Genomic DNA, 19,294 nt, shown 5'->3' with positions numbered 1-19,294 from the left:
TACATGCAAGACAATGCTCATCTTGAATAAGATCCAGAAATCATTTTTTAAATTTTTTTATAAAAATCCAGTCAAATTTACCAGTGGGGGGAGGGTTGTATATCAACTTCAGTAACATTAATATTAATAAGTTCTGATAATCCGCTACCCTCAGGACAGCCAAGAAATCAATTCTTTAAAGAAGAATATAGTTTCTTGTTATTTTCTTTTCTCAAAATTTAACTCAGGTTTTTACTTTTTCATATGTTAATATGACTTAAACAGTAAAGTGAAAAAAGAAGACCTCAGAAGACATAGACAGAAGTTAATACACAGAGCTCAACTGCAAACAATGTGTGTATTCTAACTTTTTGTTTTTTGTTTTTTGAGACGGATTCTCACTCTGTCACCCAGGCTGGAGTGCAGTGGCGTGCTCTCGGCTCCCTGCAAGCTCCGCCTCCCAGGTTCACGCCATTCTCCCGCCTCAGCCTCCCCAGTAGCTGGGACTACAGGCGCCCACCACCTCACCTGGCTAATTTTTTGTATTTTTAGTAGAGATGGGGTTTCACCGTGTTAGCCAGGACGGTCTCAATCTCCCGACCTCGTGATCCGCCCACCTTGGCCTCCCAACGTGCTGGGTATTCTAACTTTTAAAAGCATAATACACTTACATAAACAATGGACAGTTCAGTACAAACACTCATAAAAAGCACCAACACCAGCACCTCAGGAGACTTCTTTGTGATCCTTCTTGCTGCTGTTCCCTCCACCCACCAAACACAACCACTATTCTGGGTCAAATGCCATAGATTTTTTTTTGCATATTTTTGAGCTGCATATTAACTGTTAATATAATCGTACAGTATACCTCACTCCTTTTGCTCATCATCATGGTGGTAAGATTCATCCATGTTTTTGAGGGTAGTTACAGTACATTCATATGCATTGCTGCAGTGTTTCATTGCATAAATGGACTACAATCTATTCATTCATTTTAGTATGGATAGGCATGGGAGTTGTCTCCACTTTTTGACTATTACAAATAATGCTGCTATGAACTTTGTTTTACATCTCTCTTGGTCTTCATGTATATGCATTTCTATTGGGTATATACTCAGAAGTGGGATTGCTGAGTTATAGCATGCATATGTTCAAAATTAGTGAAGTATCTCCAAAATGATGGTGCTAATCTATGTTACTACCAGCAGTATATGAGAATTCATCATCTTCTCAACATTTAGTATTGCCAATCTTTTTACATTTGAGCCATTAATTTGCATTTCTATGAACTAATTGAGACTGAGCACCTTTGTTATGTTTATTGGCCATCTGGATATCCTATTTTGTAGAGTGCCTGTTCGTGAACCTTGCCATTTCAAAAATGTCTTGTCTTTTTTCTATTGATTTATAGGGATGTCTTAGATTTTTGTTATTTGGTTATACGTGTTGCAAACATCCACTCCTATTTGTGACTTACCTTTCATTCATTCTCTATTGGAATCTTTATCAACAAAAGTTCTTAGTTTTGGGCTGGGCACAGTGACTTATGCCTGTAATCCCATCACTTTGGGAGGCCGAGGCGAGTGGATCACCTAAGGTCAGGAGTTTGAGACACATCTGGCCAAAATTGAGAAACACTGTCTCTACTAAAAATATAAAAATTAGCTGGGCGTGGTAGTGGGCACCTGTAATCCCAGCCAAGGCAGGGAGGCTGAGGCAGGAGAATCGCTTGAACCCAGGAGGTGGAGGTTGCAGTGAGCCAAGATCGCACCATTGCACTCCAGCCTGGACAACAAGAGCAAATCTGTATCTTAAAAAAAAAAAAAAAAATCTTGGTTTTAATGTAGTCCAAATTTTCTCTTATATCATCAATGAATTTTATGTCTTGCTAAAAAAAAAATTCCTTATCCCAAAATTTTCAAGGTATTTACTGATAGTTTATCTTTTACATTCGCATCAATCTTTCACATAGAATCGATTTTTTGTATAAATGGTCTAGAGGTAAGTTTTACTGTTTTCCTCTTTGGATTGTTTCACTCAATCAGCAAATTTATCAAAACAGAAAATTACCTTAAAACAAGTTTTCATATGTTTTTGAATGTATTTCTACATGTCTGGATTTTATCCCATTGGGGATCAATATTATCTTATTTACTGCAACTTCGCAAAAAGACTGAACAATTTCTTAAACAACAAAAATTTATTTTCTCAGAATTCTGCAGGCCAGAAGTCCAAGATCAGGGTGTCTTCAGGATTGGTTTCTTCGGCAGCTTCTCTTTCACTTGCAGATGGCTATCTTCTCCCTGTGTTTTCCAATGGCCTTCCCTCTGTGCATGTGTCCCAATTTCCACTTCTTACAAGGACATCAGTCATATTAGATTTGGGTCACTTGATGGCTTCATTTTAACTTAAACAGCTCTTTACAGGCCCTATCTCCAAATACAGTCACATTCTGAGGTACCAGGGATTACACACAAATTTGGGGAAGATATAGTTTAGCTCATAAAAAGATGAATAAATAATATAATAATTTCTACTGTTTTAAGCTTTTGCAACATACCTGGTATACTGGTAAGTATTGCACTCTCTCAGTTCACCTTCAAAAAATCCTATTTTGTTATCTGCACTTCACATTTGAGGATCTTGAGAATCATAGCAATGAAGAAATTTAGACTCTTGATATCAGAAAGTGTAGGTCCTCCTGACTCTTTCTTCAAGGGTGTCTCAGCTATCTTACTTATTCTTGTCCCCTTTCAATTACATATAAATTTTGGAATCAGCATTTCAGTTTCTACCAAAAAAAAAAAAAACCTTGACAAAATTTTGATTGGCATTATTCTGAGTTTGTGTCGCTTTTCTTCAATAATATTTCACCTTTCCCATATAGGAATCTGATCAGTACTAGGTATAATATTTGATATTTTTGTGTTCTTTTCAAGGACATCTCTCTTTTAAATACTATTTTATTGTTGGTATATTTCAGCTTTGGCATATATTGTTGGTAAAGTTTTTATTATTAGTGTATTCAAATCATGCTTTAATACTGACCTCATGTTCACAACCTTGGCTAAATTCACTTATTAATTTTAATAGTTCAAATATACGTCATGGAATATATAAACATATTGTCAGTGAATAACAGTTTTGTTTGTTCTGTTCCAACTATATTCCTTTTATTTCTTTTACTTACCTTATTTCACCACATACCTGATAACATTTGAATAGAAGTGGTGATAGGGAACATCATTTTCTCCTTTCCACTCTAAGAGAGAATGCTGTCAGCATTTTATTATTAAGTATAGTGCTTGCAGTAGGAATCCTTTATCGCTATCTTTATCAAATGGACTTCTATTCCTAGATGCTAAATGTTTTTACTATAAATAGATTTATTTATTTATTTATTCATTCATTCATTCATTTTTGAGGCAGAGTTGCAGTCTGTTAACCAGGCTGGAGTGCAGTGGAGTGATCTCAGTTCACTGCAACCTCCACCTCCCTGGTTCAAGCAATTCTCCTGCCTCAGCCTCCCAGGTAGTTGGGTGCCACCATGCCCAGCTAAGTTTTGTATATGTAGTAGAGACAGCATATCACCATGTTGGCCAGGCTGGTCTCGAACTCCTGACCTCAAGTTATCTGCCCGCCTTAGCCTCCCAAGGTGCTGGGATTACAGGCATGAACCACCGTGCCTGGCCTATAAATGGATATTAAACATTATCAATTGAGCTTGTGTTTACATTGACAGTTTGCCATAATTGCCCTCCTTTGATCTTTCAAAGTGGGAAATTACATTAATTTTCTGATGTTACATCTAACTTACATTGCCAAAAATCTCAATCTTGTGTTTCCATATCCTAAAAGAAATTACACATCATTTTTTTCAAGTTTGTGTTTCATATTTCCATTGTCTGGAAGCTCTGTGAGTCTCTATCTTTTGCTTCTTTGGTTTTCTACTATGTTTTCAAGTGTTCTCATGTCTGTTTTTGTTGTTGTTGTTGTTGCTGCTGCTGTTGTTTATTTGACTGCTGGCTGTTGTATATGGAAAATTAAAGAGATAATTTGAAGCCCGTGATGAAATTATCTCCCTCCAGAGAATATTTTACTTTGATCCTTTAGAGTTTACCAGAAATATTAGCAAGTCCGTATCAATTTTATATAATCAGGAACTGAGATTGTTCTATGTTTGGTTTCCATCCCAAGGAGAAACACTTTATTTCTACTATTAGCTTACTCCTAAGGACTAGATCTTTGGAGTCTGAACCACTGCCATGGCATGTACTAACTTCCAAGTTCTGTTCCCCCACTACAGCCCTGTGAACCTGTTAAAATGTCTACTTGGTGTCTCAACCTCTCACTGGCCTCTTCCAGAATCTGGGAAACACAAGCGAGAAAGCCTCCCTAAGCCAAGTTTAGCATCCTGGGTTTCATTTTTCTCTTGGACTTTGGTCCTATAATTATTTGTTAACACACTGGCTCTCTGATATCTTCAAGCAAATGTTTGTAAATGTCTCTGACATTTCTTAACTGTTCTTAGTAAAAACTTGGTCTAATTTATATATATAGTCCCTCGTGTTTGTTGGTGATTGTGTGTGTGTGTGTGTGAGAGAGAGAGAGAGAGAGAGAGAAATTTTAAAATTTTCTTCAGATTATCTTAATGATTGAGAGGTTGTTACACTGAGTTTTAAATGTCAAAACTCTGCATTGATAATTTAATCATTTTTAGAGTATAAGAGACTCATAAATTGTTCAGGATTGAAATTATAAATATTTTATGCACAAGCAAATTGATGCTGCAAATAAATATGCAACTACAAAATATATTAGTGAATATATATCCTTCTCAGGGATTAGTTATGGCACAAGCAATAGCTAACACTGGAGAAGAGACCAGAAGGCAGTACCAGCCATATAATGAAAGCAGGCAGATCACAGCAAGAACCCAGATCTTGGATGAAGGGAGGGGTATAAGGGTCAACTGGGGGACAAGGTCAGATTAAAACAGAAAACAAAATCTAGAATCCACAGTACAAATCCAACTTTACAAAAGCCGACCATGTTGGGGCCAAAATAGTGTTATATTTGTTCCTATAGTCCTATCTTTTTTTTTTTTTTTTTTTTTTTTTGAGACGGAGTTTTGCTCTTGTTACTCAGGCTGGAGTGCAATGGCATGATCTCGGCTCACCGCAACCTTCGCCTCCCAGGTTCAAGCGATTCTCCTGCCTCAGCCTCCCTAGTAGCTGGGATTACAAGCATGGGCCACCACACCTGGCTAATTTTTTTGTATTTTTAGTAGAGACAGGGTTTCTCCATGTTGGTCAGGCTGGTCTTGAACTCCTGACCTCAGGTGATCCACCCACCTTGGCCTCCCAAAGTGCTGGGATTACAGGCGTGAGCCACCACGCCCAGCCTATTTTTTATTTTCTCTAAAATCTCTATGTTTTTTAGAGTACATAGAATATAGTATAGAGTACACAGTAAAACCTGGACACACAAGTAGACACATATGTAAAGATATGGTTTGGCTGTGTCCTCACCCAAATCTCATCTTGAATTCTAGTTCCCACAATCCCTATGTGTGGTGGGAGGGACCTAGTGGGAGGTAATTGAAACATGGAGGCAGTTTCCCCATACTATTCTCATGATGGTGAGTTCATGAGATCTGATCGTTTTACAAGGGGCTTTTTCTCTTTTACTCATTCTTCCCCTTCCTGCTGCCATGTGAAGAAGGACGTGTTTGCTTCAACTTCTACCGTAATTGGAAGTTTCCTGAGGCCTCCCCACTGATGCTGAACTGTGAGCCAATTAAACTTCTTTCCTTTATAAATTACCCAGTCTCAGGTATGTCTTCATAGGAGTGTGAAAATGGACTAATACATGAAATAACTTAATGAATATATGAATATAGGCAAGTAATACAGAACCAAAAGAACTTCACAAGTTTCTGACTCTAAGAACAACAATGATTGTGTGCATGGCAAGGAACAGGAAAGTGGATGGTAAGAGCTTATCCTAAAGGGTGCCAATGCAGCAAGAAACATGTCATAAAAACATTCTCAGTGACTGCTTCCAAAGGTGTTTTTATATCAAACAGTTACATTATCTGCAAACAATTTCAAAACCTGCTTATGATGTATGTAAAGTGGAAGAGGGTAAATTGAAGTAAGAGCAAAGCCAGAATCATACTTTTGGCTAGATCTCAGGCAGGAAAGCTAAAGAAAAAAATGTCTAAGCCTAGGTAAGGATGCTAAAAATTTCATTCAAGGAAAAGCCACTGTTATTACTCATATGCCATTTTATAATAATAGTCTTTAATCTATTTTCTTATGTTTATTTTCACCAAAAAAAATTTAAGGCCGGATGCAGTGGCTCACTCCTGTAATCCCAACACTTTGGGAGGCCCAGGCAAGTGAATCGCAGAGTCAGGAGATTGAGACCATCATGGCTAACATGGTGAAACCCTGTCTCTATTCAAAATACAAAAAATTAGCCAGGCTAATTTTGGAAGGTAGAAAAGTGGTGGAAAAACCAACGTATAATTCAAACAGTTCTCCCCACTGGGATATTATATTTTAACTCCTTAGTTAGCTGAGCTCAGATTCACTGGCACCATTTCAAGAAGTATATACAGAAAATTAACCACATTTCCCAAGGTGAATTGCCCAAAGACCCAACTACTTCCACAATCCCCACCTGACAGCTAAGTAACTAAAAGGAAGTCCACATCATCCAGCCCTTCAGTCAATTTATGCCATGGAGAATCCATATAGTGCCTAGGGAGACAGGAAGAACCAATAATCTGTTCACACTATTTTAGGAAAACCTCAAGCCTGGGCAGTAGAGCTCTTATGCAAAAATGAGTAAGGAGTAGAGAGAAGGTCAAATACGGAATTAATGCAAAAGTTCTGACACAAGAAAAGAAGGAAAACATATGAAATATTTCTGCCTTTTCACATACCAAAAAAAAAATTTTTACAGATGAACCAGAAGCTAAATATTGTAAGCAATAAACTGAATCTGCTAAGTGTAACATTAAGAGTTTTACGTGAATTCAGCATGTAGAGCTTTCTTTTAGTTGGTGGTTTCCAGTTGAGTTTGGCCAGCAGGAGGCAATGACAGATTTCTACTTCCTCCATGCTTCTGTGATATTCTGGCTTAGCCATATGCCTTTTAGATAACAGTTGCTGGCAGAAGGGCCCCTTTCCATTGTTGTAGATCTCATCAGGCTCTGGAAACACATCTCTTTCCCCGGCATCGGGAGGTGCAGTGTGGTCCTGATGCTGCTAATCTCTGCAAGTGTTAACACACCCTGGGGTTACAGTAATTTGGCACACACCTTTGTAAACTAAAAAGTTTCCTCAAACACTTCAACACTGGGTACTGTTACCTGTTAGGAACCTACTGATGCAATGTATATTTTTCCCAATATACTTACTTTAAGTTGTTTTAGTTGTGTTTATTTTTGCTACCCATTTATTGCCTCTGACTTTGCCTACATAATTTTTATTTATTTTTAACTACTAAGTAAAATTGTATGTATTTGTGGTGTACAACATATTTCTCTCTCTCTCTATATATATATATACACACACATACACACACACATACACACACACATACACACACACACACATTGTGTATTGGCTTAATTAAACTAACGTATGTATTAATCATTTTTTTGTGATAAGAACACTTAAAATCTACCCTCAGCAATTTTCAAGCATACAATACATTGCTATTAGTCATAGTTACCTTGACATAAGATAGATCTCTTGAACTTATTTCTCCTAACTGAAATTTTGTATCTTTTGACCAACATCCCTCTGCCCAATGTTTCCATCCTTCAGCCTCTGGCAACCTCCATCCTTCACTGTTACGACTGACAATATTCATGACAGTTCTACTTACTACTTCTTTCATATTCTGACATTATCAGTTTTCATGCTAAATAAATGTTGCCAAAATTATTGTATTATTGACATCTAATATATTCTTATCTAATACTTTTCAGTTTTTATTCTCTTTATTCTTTTAGAATTCTTTGACACTGAAAGTAATGTGGTAACTAGAAGGCATTAAAAACATAATTGATATAGTATAGAAAGTTTTTTAAATGTATAGCTACTTATACTTCTAAAGGAAATGGCCCCTTAAATTATTAGCAATAGGAAAAAGACTCAATTTTCTCATTTTGTAGCCACCCAATTGGCCTCATAGACATTGTATTTCATTAAAACTAAAAACGGTTTAAAGAAATTTCTAATTAACATACACAGAGGAACAAAAAAGCTGCAGGCTATTGAATTAAACCTCATACAGCATGAGTAAAACTTTTCTGCCCGTGGGCACAGTTTTAACATGCATATAAAATAGTGTGTTCTCCCTAGGAATAAAAAATTATATGCTAGCTAAAGGGTAATACTTTCTTGTATGGGTCTGTTATTCTCAACGTCTCTATTTTCCAGTTGCAAATACATCCTGTTAAAATACATTTTCAATATACCCTATCTTTAAATGGATAATACCAGGACTATTCAAAGTATCAATCAGCAATAAGCTTCAACTTATAGAACAAATACATCTGACTCACGTGGGGTTAACGTTTCATTTATTTCAATAAGTGCAATTTTCTTTAAAACTTGACCATTTTATACTATCATTTAAGACTTTGTTCCAAGAAAGAAAGAAAATGAAACTATTTTTTGTCTTTCAGTATTTGAACACTGAGCAACAAATTCAATGTAGTAAAATAAGTTATAGTATTTGAGATGGATAGAACTAGAACAGACATAGAAACTAACACTTCAGAAGTGGCAGAAAACTGCCTCTATAATCAAATATTATAGAATGTGGCACATGTAGTCACTATTCTTCAGACCTTTTTCTTGCCTGCATGGATTTTTGATCACCATCTTTCTCAAGGAGGCATTATTTTGGAGGACTCTCTTACAAAACATTCCATGGCATCATGCCCAGAGTTTTTATTCTAGCAGTCTAGGATGATTCCTAGCCATCTGTATTTTAAACTGTACCTGCAGAACTCTAACGATCAACTAGGTTTGGCAACCAGTGTTGTAACTAATCATTAGGAGTATTAGAACATGGCCAGAGTCCAAGTTCTAACTTAATGTGATATAAGGCAATCACTTAATCTTCATGGTTTAGGTAATTCATGTGTTAGAGAAAAATCCCTTTATTTTCATGGCAATTGAGAGGTAAAATAAAATCAGGTGATGATCACCTCAGTACTTGGTACATGCTAGGCATGCGTATATAGTGTACTTCGTCTTGCCAGCAACACTGTAACTTTCTAATATTTTTCATGTGATTTCCGATATACAAATGAACTCTTTTCTGATTGCATATTAATTCATATTCTTTTCCTAAAGACTTTTAATGTCAGTGCTTGTCCTATTGGTCCCTTATTGGTCCTATTGTTGACCTGGTAGAATCAAACTCCAGAAAACTATGTCTCCAGGATTTCTGTTAATGTCTCATCTGATTCGGATACTTATACTTGCTCGAAGCACCTGACTCTCTTCTACCTTGTGGACTCTTGGAATTACAAAGTATGTTAGACTTTAAATTACATCTTATCTTACAACATGGAAACCAAAGATTAAAGTTTAAGTCTTTGGTTTAAGTGGTTTATCTAAAATTACATAGCTCATCATAAACTAGATACCACATCTCCATATTCCCAGTATTGTATTCTTAGCTATTAGGTCAAACAAGTTTCAGAAAACGAAATGGCAAATTAGAATGTAACTCTAACTGCATTCAACTTGTATACAAATGTTTGGACATTTTACATTTACATTATAGTTAGCAATTTTACCACAAAAAAAGAATAAGGTAAATAATTACCCTTGGTGATAAATGTCAATTTTTTCTACAAATTTTGAGGCTCTCTTAACTATTTACTAGAGATAATAAACCAAGTGGCAGGATACAGTGACAAACTAGAAATAGATGTAGGCATAGACATATATATAGACATATACACATAGGTGTGCACACACATACATATACATATGTATACGCTAAAACTTTGAAGAGGGACAAATTTTCATTTTTGTTGCAGCACTTACTTTCTCATCAGAGTTTATTTTAACTTTATCTCTCCACATTTATCTCTTTAGATTATCTTCAACCAAGTCTTACTTCCATATTGCTTAGTGTCCAAGACTGTAAACTGATTTTAATATGTTTGTATAAGACATAATTAGGAAATAAATTAGACACTGATACTAGAAAAAATATCAATATAAAATTCTACAGGTTTAAAACAATTTTATAGGTTCAAATATTTGAGAGTAAAGGGTATCAGTATTATATTGAATATAAGCTATAGTTTGAGCTCTTTTTTTTTTTTGAGATGGAGTCTCACTCTGTCACCCAGGCTGGAGTGCAGTGGCACCATCTCAGATCATTGCAAGAAGCTCTGCCCCCCGGGTTCATACCATTCTCCTGCCTCAGCCTCCCCAGTAGCTGGGACTACAGGCACCCGCCACCATGCCCGGCTAATTTTTTGTATTTTTTAGTAGAGACGGGGTTTCACCATGTTAGCCAGGATGGTCTCGATCTCCTGACCTCGTGATCCACCCACCTCAGCCTCCCAAAGTGCTGGGATTACAGGCTTGAGCCACCGCGCCCAGCTAGTTTGAGCTCTTAAGAGGCATTTCATACAGTGATGACTGATTAAATACATTTTTAAATGAAAATAATGACTACCTCTAAAGATATTCAGCTTCATTACTTTGTAACACACATAGGATCAGAAAATAAACAATCTTGACAGCAGTCATCTCTGAATTACTGTAATGACTACACAAGAAATGATCTATTCTCAGCAAGTTGCCTGTATGCGTATGCCATACTAAAACACTTAAAAGCAGCTGTCTTAAGAAGATTAAATGTCACCTAGGCAAATGTACTTGCACCACTGATTTGTAAGTGAGCCAACAAACAAGAGTCTGTCTTTGAGTCTACTTCATGATTGTCAGATGAATTTGTGACAGCTCTGCCTTGGAAACGAGGAACCTTCCCTGGACCTGAATTGTTTAAAACTTGGTCCTCCTCCTTACAGCAACCTGGCTTGCCAGCACCCATTTCTTCCCAGAACACCAGGAGATCACTGAAGAATCAAAGTAACAGGCCCCATTGTTTAACTTCTCTCAGTATTGCCAGAATGTTCTGAATTGAGAGGAACTGTATTAAAAGTTGCTTTCATTTTCTCCGGTATGCCTTTGTGACCATGGATTTGGGACAATTATAATAGAAACAAATAATTGGGAGTGAATGTAAGTCCCAGATTGACAAAAGGATCAGGAAACAAGCACACCATAAGAATTAGAATAGTTTGAATATATAAACTTTGTGTTAGAAGCATGATTTCTGCTGGTAAAGGTTATGACTATCTTTTCTTAGGAAGGACTATGATATGGTTTGAATGTTTGTCCACTCCAAATCTCATGTTGAAATGTGACCCCGCAATGTTTGAGGTGAGGCCTAGTGGAAGGTGTTGGGTCATGGGGGCAGATCTCTCGTGAATAGCTTGGTGCCCTGCCTCCCCAAGGTCATGAGTTCATTCTTGCTCTATTATTTCATGTGAGAGCTGGTTGTTTAAAGAGTCTGGCACCTCCTCCCCTCTCTCTTGCTCTCTCTCTCACCATGTGATACATTGGCTCACCTTTGCTGTCAGTCATGATTATAAGTTTCCTGAGGCCTCACCAGAAGCAGATGCTGGCACTACACTTCTTATACAGTCTGCAGAACTGTGAAGCAAATAAACCTCTTTTCTTTATAAAGAAATCACCCTGTCTCAGATATTCCTTTGTAACAACACAAAACGGACAGATACAGACTGTCCTTTAACTCAAAGTTATTTTATTCTACTTTATAGTGCTATATATATATGTACATATATATACATATATACATATATGTGCAAATTTACATATATGTACAAGTATATATATACATATATATGTATATTTGAGACAAAGTCTTGCTCTGCCATGCAGGTGGGAGTGAAGTGGCGCAATCTTGGCTCACTGCAACTTCTGCCTCCTGGGCTCAAGCAGTTCTCCTGCCTCAGTCTCCTGAGTAGCTAGGACTACAGGTGTGTTCCACCACACCCAGCTACTTTTTTTATTTTTAGTAGAGATGGGGTTTCACCACGTTGGCCAGGTTGGTCTTGAATTCCTGACCTTCTCATAAAATATATTTTTACACATAAAATTTTCATAATTGTTACTGTGCTTGTCGTTTTGAGGCATCCTTACTTGGCAAGACAAAAAGTTGAAAATAGGATGAAAACAAAAAGTATGCAGTGCATTCTCTATTAATGACCCAGTCTTTTCCTCCTTCCCATTTCTCAGCAAGTGGACAAAACAGAAAAGAGTCTAAAATATCATTTTTCCTCTATCTGAAACATTTCAAGGAATTAGCAAAGAGTTAAAATCAAAAAGGTTTATCTCAAAGTACAGGAGAAAGGCATTCTTTATACTTGCATACAAATTATTAATTAAAAGTTGATATTGACTCTGGAGGTAAAATAAACTCTGACTTACTATACAAGAAGGATCATTGATGTTGTATAAAATATTTATTTGCGAGGAGTGCGAAGACTGGAAGCATTAAAAATAAAGCCAAGTACAACAAGAATTTTGAAAACTGCATACAGACTCAACTATCAGACAAGGGAGATACCGAAGAAATCAATTAGGAAAACAAAAGTCTACTGAGGCAAGCTATGTTTTTTAATAGATTATTGACTTTATGCATAAAAGAAACTAATTAAAGACTTATATACTTTTCTAATTAAGATAATTTGACTAAGAAACTTGGCCAAAATTCTGAGTCCCAAGTTTATAAAGTGTATGCATCCCATCAATGGGTCAATTAAACTGCACGTAAACTAGAAGCAAAACAATTACAAAATTTTGGTTGATGAGTTTGGAAATCACCAATGGCTCTAATTTTTAAAACATAGCACAGAGAAAAATCATGCATTATAGGAACTTCAAACACTTGGATTCTGAGATTCAAAGTCAAGCTCTAACATTTACTAACCAAAGGAACTCGGGTAATTGCTCTAAAGCATATATTCTCAAATACCTAGTGCAAAACATAGCAAGATCCTTGTAAGATAGGTAGGTAGATTTAATAACATAATCATAGGCATCCATGAAAAAGCTATAATTTTAAATATTTTCTAAGTATAATACAGGTTGAGTATCCCTAAACAAAATCCTTTGGAGCACAAGTACTTTTGGAATTTGAACTTTTTTTTTCAGATACACTAGTTAAGCATCTCAAATCCAAAACTTCAAAATCCAAAATATGCTAAGGAACATTTCCTTTGAATGTCATATTAGTGCTTAAAAGTTTCAGATTTAGGAGAATTTTGGATTTTGGATTTTTGGATCTGGGATGTTCAATCTTTTATGATGCTCACTGTAGAAAATGCATGTCTGAAAATTTTTAAATGCATAATCTCAATAAGAAAAATATATTATTAACTTTCTGACAGCTATTTGTTGGGATGGACCTAGACACAAAATTTTAAAAGTTTATTTATGGTGATTTTTATAGTTCAATAGATTTTTAAAACATGTAGCTTAATATATGAATATATCTTTTGTGCATTTTCTGTTTCATCATTTTTTCAGAAGGCACTTAATCACTCTAAAATTACAAACCTTCACTTAAATTCTAATCTTATTCTTTCATTATTATATTAGTCCATTTGTCCTGCTGTAACAAAGTACACGAGAAGGGGTAATTTATTTTTAAAAAAAAAAAAAAAAAAAAAAAAACAGAAACTTATTTCTCACATTTCTGAAGGCTGAGAAGTTCAAGATCAAGAAGCCAGCTGATTCAGTGTCTCCTGAGGACCCATTCCTTATAGAAGGCTCCGTCTAGGTGTCCTCCCATAGTGGAAGGGGGAAGGAAAATTGGCCTAAGTTAGTTCCCTTTAGCCTTTTACAAGGCACTAATCCATTCATGAAGGGAGAGGCACTCTTGACTTAACCACTTCCCAACAGGCCTCATCTCATATTCTACCAAAATGAGGATTAAGCTACAAAATGAATTTTGGAAATGAATTATAATTGCTATAATTCAAATTATAGCAATTATTTTATTACATTTAAAATTCTACTTCTTCTAGATTCTTGAACATGCATTCTCATTGGGGTTTATACCACCTCCAATGGGGCAAAATTGTCAAGGGTAGGGAAAAGAGAACAAAAATGCTATATATTAAAATTGTTAATGACCCTCCAAAGGGCCATAGTACAGAAACTGATGAAGAGTATATCTATATTTTTAAAATTACAGAGAGAGAGGATGAATTAGGAGGAACATATGTATTTTATATGACTTGTTGCAGCCACTGACAAAAACAATATTTAGAAACACTGACCTAGAAATTAGCTTGAGTATGATATTTTAAAAATCCACTTTTTCATAAATGTTTAGATAGGTGGCCCGATGTCATTTATTGATCAAAATATCTTTCCTCACTAATTTGAAGTGACACTTTCATATCCTAACATTTTATCTCTCCTTGGTCTGTTGCTCCATTTCTTTCCTTCCTGCCTCAGCTTTCAACTGTACTAATTTTTAATACAGTTTACAATGCGTATTTTACATGTTATAACACTTCAAGGACATATCTTACATTAAAAAAGAGATAATAGCCGGGCACAGTGTCTCACACCTGTAATCCCAATACTTTGAGAGGCCAAGGCAGGTGGATCACCTGAAGTCAAGAGTTCAAGACCATCCTGGCCAACATGGTAAAACCCTGTTTCTACTACAAATACAAAAAAAATTAGTTGAGTGTGATGGCAGGGACTTGTAATCCCAGCTACTCAGGAGGCTGAGGTAGGAGAATTGCTAGAATACTGGGGGTGGAGGTTGCAGTGAGCTCAGATTGCACCACTGCATTCCAGCCTGGGCGACAGAGAGAGACACCGTCTCAAAAAAAAAAAAAAAAAAAAAAAAAAAAGGAAAGAAAAAAGTAAGGAAAGAAAAAGGAATAACATATTGTACATGATTTGCTATGGAAAGCCTATTTTAAGATAAGTACTGGTGGTCTTCCAATTTATGTTGATCATTAACAAACCTAGACGATTTTAAAAACAAAATATTTGAAAAATTCTAAGGACCCGTCTTCATGCAAGAAAAGAACACTAAACTTTCATGCATTTTATTTCAATAAAATCTCTACTTTTTCCCTACCAATGTGATGTGCAACTCAGGAATTTGTAGATATAAATCTTCCTACAGACCCAGCTGCACACTAAGGATCGTATCCTAGAAACCCTTATAAAGATTGTCTCCTATATTAAAAAGAACTGCTGATCTATTGAAGCATTTTATAAGTTTGTTCAGTTCTCAAACTTTACTGAGCCCAGGAATACCTTAGGGAAGTTAGTTAAAATACAGATTCTGATTCAGTAGTTCTGGATGAGGGCTAAGATTCAGCATTTCTAATAAATTCCCAGGTCGTGACAATGCTGCCAGTCATAGATCACACTTTGAGAAGCAAGGCATTAATAGGCATCTGTATTAGTCCATTCTCACACTGCTATAAACATACTATCTGAGACTGGGTAGTTTATAAACAAAGGAGGTTTATAAATTAAACTACTTCCACATGGCTAGGGGGACCTCAGGAAATGTACAATCATGGCAGAAGGCGAAGCAGGCACCTTCTTCACAAGGTGGCAGGAGAGAGTGTTAGCATGTGAAGGAAAACCTGTTAAACACTTATAAAACCATCAGATCTCGTAAGAACTCACTCACTGTCACAAGAACAGCATGGGAGAAACTGCCACCATGATCCTGTCACCTCCCTCCCTCCACAGGTGGGGATTACAGGTCTGTTCCTCCACATGCGGGGATTACAATTCAAGATGAGATTTGCGTGGGGACACAAAGCCAAACAATATCAGCATCTATAACCCAACAAAAGAAAATTAAGTAACTAAGACTAAGGCTTTCTAAAGTGGAGTTGGGAGATTGGGAGAAGACTGCAGTTACCCTGCTGAGGGTCAAACCACAGAATATTCCAATAGACTTAGACAAACAACTAAAGTCTGTATCCTCCAGCCTTCAATATCCCTCAGCTGTCAGTACCCTAATTAACTAACCAATCAGAATGGGTTTGTGATTTCAGATTTCTGCCCAGCCAAGGAACTGCTTCTGAAAACAACTTTTATGGAAATCCCTATCAAAAAAATCTCTCCTAAGCTTGGTACACAGAACACCATTCAGGGCTGCCCTGATTCAGTGTACCTGAGTTGCAATTCTTTGTTTCCCAGAAATGCTATTTCCTTTGACCTCTGTGTTAATCCCCCTTTTTTTAGTTAAAAATCCCATTTTCAATTAGCAACATGGAGGACCTAGAAATACACTAAGTGTATGGAACATCTAAACAAAGATAAGAATATCTGCTTTTAAAACACATCATACTACACATGCATACTCACACTCACACACACATGCACACATACACATATACACATGCAGCTTCCTTCACAAATACCACGTTGAACCATTCCTAAAAATAAAGAAATCTCCAGGTTCCTTCAAATGACTTTAATTCTGATAATTTGAGCTATTCAGTCTGTAGAGACGGAGTCATGTGCTTATGGGACAAGCTGGCCCTGAGAAAGATAAAAACACAGGACAAGATCTGAAATAAAAGCATGATGATGGGAGCCAATGGAAACAGGTAAAATAGAGACAGTCCCAAATTCTGTACTCTAATGCATTTGCCTCTCCTTTCCCAGTCACTGCTAAATGCTTTCAAGTTTTATTTTGCTTTCTCAAAAGAGAAAAAAAAAAAAGAATTGGAAGAAAAATAATTTAATTTGTAATATACTCTATCAAATGCTTTATTTTGATGAATACTTACTCAACATTTTGGTTGACTAATCAGTTTTCAAAATTAAAAACCTCTTAAATCCCTTTTGAAAAGTATTAAAATATAATTTCATATATATATGATGTGCTTTTCCTTTTACTAAAGCAAAGTTTGAGGTAAATATTTTATTCAGCTACCTCAAATATTAGTCTGCTATGCTTCTCAAAATGTATCTAAGGATTACCTACATCAGAAATATCTGTGGTGCTTCCTGAATACTCACATACTAGCCATTCAGCTACTCAATCAGATATCTGGGAAATAGCTCAGAAATTTGCTTTTTTTTTTGGAGACAGAGTCTTGCTCTGTCTCCAGGCTGGAGTGCAGTGGCGCGATTTCAACTCACTGCAACCTCTGCCTCCTGGGTTCAAGTGATTCCCCTGTCTCAGCCTCTTAAGTAGCTGGTACTAGAGGCGTGCACCACCACGCCCGGCTAATTTTTTTATATTTTAGTAGAGACAGGGTTTCATCATCTTGACCAGAATGATTTCGATCTCCTGACCTCGTGATCTGCCCACCTCGGCCTCCCAAAGTGCTGGGATTACCAGCGTGAGCCACCGCGCCCGGTCAGAAATTTGCATTTTTAATAAATGATTCAAGTCATTCTCATTAAGTAAATATTTTAGACATAGTTTCCCAAGAAATTCAGAACTGACTTTAACACATTTTGAGGCTGTAGTAGATTGGTGACCCACACACACAAAAATATGTCCACTTGGAACCTACACATGTGACCCTGTGTGGGAAGAAGTCTTTGCATATGTAATTACATTGAGGATCTTGAGACGAGATGACGCTGGATTACTGTGTGGGCCCTAAATCCAGTAACAAATGTCCTTATAATTAAAAGAAAAGACAGACACAAAGGAAATGGCAATTTGAAGACAACAGCACAAATTGAAATCACGGTTCTACAAGATAAGGAACACCAACAAGTGCCACCAGCCATGAAGAGCTTGAAGAGAAACATGGAATAGAGTCATCCTCAGCGCCTCCAGAAATAACCAACCCCACAGACACCTGGATTTCAGACTTCTGCCTCCAGAATCATGAAAGAATAAATTTCTTCTGTTTTAAGCCAACTTGTTTGTGTATATTTGTTATGGCAGTTCTAGGAAATGAATAAAGTCTTTCAAAATATATAGATAATGCTCATTAATAATATAACTAATAGTTGGTAACATTTGTTCAGCTTAGTGTGCCAGTCACGATGCCTAGGACAACCAACCAAGGCTGTAAGTATATGTCTGGTTAATTTTAACATTAACAGTCTCTTCCACCTCAATATCTCCTGGATCTTGCCTAGGATTCCCTGCCAATAACAGCTTCTTTCCCAAACTGCTCCCCCACTTATTTACTGCCTCTTCTTCTGGGCCAATAAGTTGAGAAAATATGATCTGATGTCTGCCTAACAACTGTACATTGCATAAGCAGTATAAATTCCAAACTTTCTCTAACAACTGTGCATTGCTTAAGCAGTATAAACTCCAAACTTTTTCTAACAACTGTACATTGTTGAAGCAGTATAAACTCTAATTTTTCATTGAAATATAAATATTTCGCCAGGCCCAGTGGCTCACTCCTGTAATCCCAACACTTTGGGAGGGAGAGGTGGGCAGATAACCTGAGATCAGGAGTTCAAGACCAGCCTGGCCAACATAGTGAAACCCAAATTACAAAACTTAGCCAGGTGTGGTGGTACACGACTATAATCCCAGCTACTTGGGAGACTGAGGCAGGAGAATTGCTTGAACCCAGGAGGTAGAGGTTGCAATGAGCCGAGATCATGCCACTGTACTCCAGCCTGAGTGACAGAGACAGACTCCATCCCATTCACTCCCCACAAAAAAAGTCAAATAAATATAAATATTTAAAAATCATATAACTAACCATGACCTAGAAAAAAGTCAGCTGTTAGTTTATGACCTTGAATTATTTTATTTAATTTATAAAATATGAATATTTGAATTTTGTTCATGTTACTATATAGTATAATTTGCAGGCAACATATTGAAAAGACTTGTAAATCACTTAAAGACTAAACAAAAATCAATAATATGCCTGATAATTTTTAGACTGCAAAAGCCCATATTTGATAGTTGGAAAAAAATTCAAATATATCATTTATCTCCATTTACACCCATATCTCAGGGATACCTATAAGAAAATTTGCTATTCCATTAAGATGGCAGAGATTAGAAAACAGTCTGCAGGTGATTTATTCTGTCACATGCTGTTCTGAGTTACATGCTCATGAGATTGCTTTGCAAATACATTAAAATTCACTCATGTCTGCCAATTATTTTCTTGGATTGCTAAATCTTTATCTACATTATTCATATCTGTCTGTATCCCAAGGATGCTACTTGAAATGGTAGA

The 19,294-nt window shown here is 36.5% G+C and overlaps 1 protein-coding gene across 1 annotated transcript in view; it reads right to left on the bottom strand.

Annotated features, from left to right (window-relative positions):
- Nucleotides 1-19,294, bottom strand: part of GPC5 (glypican 5) — a 1,460,926-nt gene that overhangs the window by 1,284,754 nt on the left and 156,878 nt on the right. The window lies entirely within an intron of this gene.

The sequence above is a fragment of the Chlorocebus sabaeus genome, chromosome 3 (assembly GCF_047675955.1).
Source record: "Chlorocebus sabaeus isolate Y175 chromosome 3, mChlSab1.0.hap1, whole genome shotgun sequence".
Lineage (NCBI taxonomy): Eukaryota > Metazoa > Chordata > Mammalia > Primates > Cercopithecidae > Chlorocebus > Chlorocebus sabaeus.
This window is presented reverse-complemented; position numbering and strand designations above follow the sequence as displayed.